We start from the raw sequence: 2500 nt of genomic DNA on the forward strand, positions 1-2500 counted from the left end.
CATTCCACGCGCCGCGGCTCCAAGCCAGCGAGCCGGGCTTCTTACCCATTTAAAGTTTGAGAATAGGTTGAGATCGTTTCGGCCCCAAGGCCTCTAGTCATTCGCTTTACCAGATAAAACTGCGAGGGGTCCCAGCCAGCTATCCTGAGGGAAACTTCGGAGGGAACCAGCTACTAGATGGTTCGATTAGTCTTTCGCCCCTATACCCAGGTCGTACGACCGATTTGCACGTCAGGACCGCTGCGGGCCTCCACCAGAGTTTCCTCTGGGCTTCGCCCTGCCCAGGCATAGTTCACCATCTTTCGGGTCCTATCGCACGCGCTCAGGCTCCACCTCCCCGACGCGGCGGGCGGAGACGGGCCGGTGGTGCGCCCGCGCCCCGCGGGGGCGGGATCCCACCTCGGCCGGCGCCAAGGGCCGGCCCTCACTTTCATTGCGCCTCGGGGTTTCCTGCTCGGACCCTCCGACTCGCGCGTGCGTTAGACTCCTTGGTCCGTGTTTCAAGACGGGTCGGGTGGGTAGCCGACATCGCCGCTGACCCGTGACGCCCGGTGTACGTGGGCCGGTCCCCGCCCTGGGCGGCGCGACGCGGTTGGGGCGCACTGAGGACAGTCCGCCCCGGTCGACAGCCGCGCCGGGGGCGAGAGGGGGGCCCCGTCCCTCCGCCACCCGCCGGAGCGGGGGGGAGAGAGGGCGTAGCGAGCACTCGGTCCGCGGCCCCGGGGGGAAACGGCGAGGTCCGGGCGGGGGAGCGCTGTAGAGCGCGCGGCGGTCGCCGGCGGAGGGCGCCCCCGCGGTGCGGGGGTGGCCCCTTGCCCGCCGGCCCGAAAGCCGCGCGCCACCTTCGTCCCGAGCCTTTCCAAGCCGACCCAGAGCCGGTCGCGGCGCACCGCCAGCGGAGGAAATGCGCCCGGCGGGGGCGTGCCGGAACCCGGCCGGAGGTCCCGCGAGGGGATCCTCCCGCACCGGGCGGCCCGCCCTGGCCCGCCGAGTTGAATCCCCCGGGCGGACTGCGCGGACCCCACCCGTTTACCTCTCAACGGTTTCACGCCCTGTTGAACTCTCTCTTCAAAGTTCTTTTCAACTTTCCCTTAAGGTACTTGTCGACTATCGGTCTCGTGCCGGTATTTAGCCTTAGATGGAGTTTACCACCCGCTTTGGGCTGCATTCCCAAACAACCCGACTCCGAGAAGACCGAGCCCCGGCGCGCCGGGAGCCGCTACCGGCCTCACACCGTCCACGGGCAGAGCCTCCATCAGAAGGACTCGGGCCCCCGCGCGGCACCGGGCAAAGCGGTCTTCTGTACGCCACAACTCCCGCGCCCGACCGCCGGGCGGGGATTCGGCGCTGGGCTCTTCCCTCTTCGCTCGCCGCTACTGAGGGAATCCTGGTTAGTTTCTTTTCCTCCGCTTAGTAATATGCTTAAATTCAGCGGGTCGTCTCGTCTGATCTGAGGTCGTGGTCGAAGGTGGGTGTGGGGGGGTGGCTCCGGAGAGGCTCACCCTGCGGGAAGAGGAGGGCTGCGGCGGGGTGGACGAGACCTCGCGGGTGGCGCCGCCAGCGGCGGACGGAGGGCGCGCGGACGGACGGCGGGACACGCCTCCGCAGCACCGCGCCCTGCCCGGAACTCCCCCCGCCCTGAGCGGGAGGCCCGCGACACCCGGGCATCGCCGGCGAGTTACCGAGGGGTGGAACCGGGGGCAAGGCGGACGCCGAAACCGACCCCGACCACGCCTGGGGCCCCTGCGCGGCCGTTCCCTCACCACCAGGCCTGACTCTCACGAGTCCGCGCTCCTCCGCGACGCCTCCGGTCGACCTGCCGCACGCGCGGCGCGGGCTGCTCAGAGACACGGCGGTCCACCGGCAGCCGCGCCCGCTGACGCGCGGGGCCCGGCGAGGCGCCCTGCAACCCCGGGGAAGGGGAGAGGGTACGGAGAGGAGCGGGAGCTCGATAGACGGCGAGGAGGCGGGAACGCAGCGAGGGAGGCGGGAGGGGACGGCACCGCGCCGCCAAACCCCGGAAACCTCGGAGGTACGCCCAGCGAAACCGGATGAAGGGGCACCGGGGGGAACCGTAACAGGGTCGCGGGCGGGACGGAGGCGGCCGGAGCCGCACGCCGCGCGCCGCGCCGCCGCTTCGGACGCCGGGGGCCTCGAAACCCGTGCCTTTTCTTCCTCTTTCCAGCCAGCTTGCTCTACGGTCTGCACTTAAGGGGACGAAGGCCCGCGGAGGGCCTGCGACACCCCAGCCGCGGGAGCGTAGGCCGAGCGGCCGCCCCCCGCCCGGAGGGCGGGGGGTTGGGCCGGCCTCGTCCGTACTCCCGATTGATTGCCAAGCGACGCTCAGACAGGCGTGGCCCCGGGAGGGACCCGGGGCCGCAAGGTGCGTTCGAAGTGTCGATGATCAATGTGTCCTGCAATTCACATTAGTTCTCGCAGCTAGCTGCGTTCTTCATCGACGCACGAGCCGAGTGATCCACCGCTAAGAGTTGTCAGAGGG

General features: G+C 69.8%; 1 non-coding gene across 1 annotated transcript; it reads right to left on the bottom strand.

The window, feature by feature from the left end:
* Positions 1–2337: 2337 nt before the first annotated feature.
* On the bottom strand, positions 2338–2491 carry LOC129174682 (5.8S ribosomal RNA). Its single transcript, XR_008567674.1, has one exon. It is a non-coding gene; the product is annotated as a 5.8S ribosomal RNA (ribosomal RNA).
* Positions 2492–2500: the final 9 nt, after the last annotated feature.

This window comes from Dunckerocampus dactyliophorus, unplaced genomic scaffold (assembly GCF_027744805.1).
Source record: "Dunckerocampus dactyliophorus isolate RoL2022-P2 unplaced genomic scaffold, RoL_Ddac_1.1 HiC_scaffold_152, whole genome shotgun sequence".
Taxonomy (NCBI): domain Eukaryota; kingdom Metazoa; phylum Chordata; class Actinopteri; order Syngnathiformes; family Syngnathidae; genus Dunckerocampus; species Dunckerocampus dactyliophorus.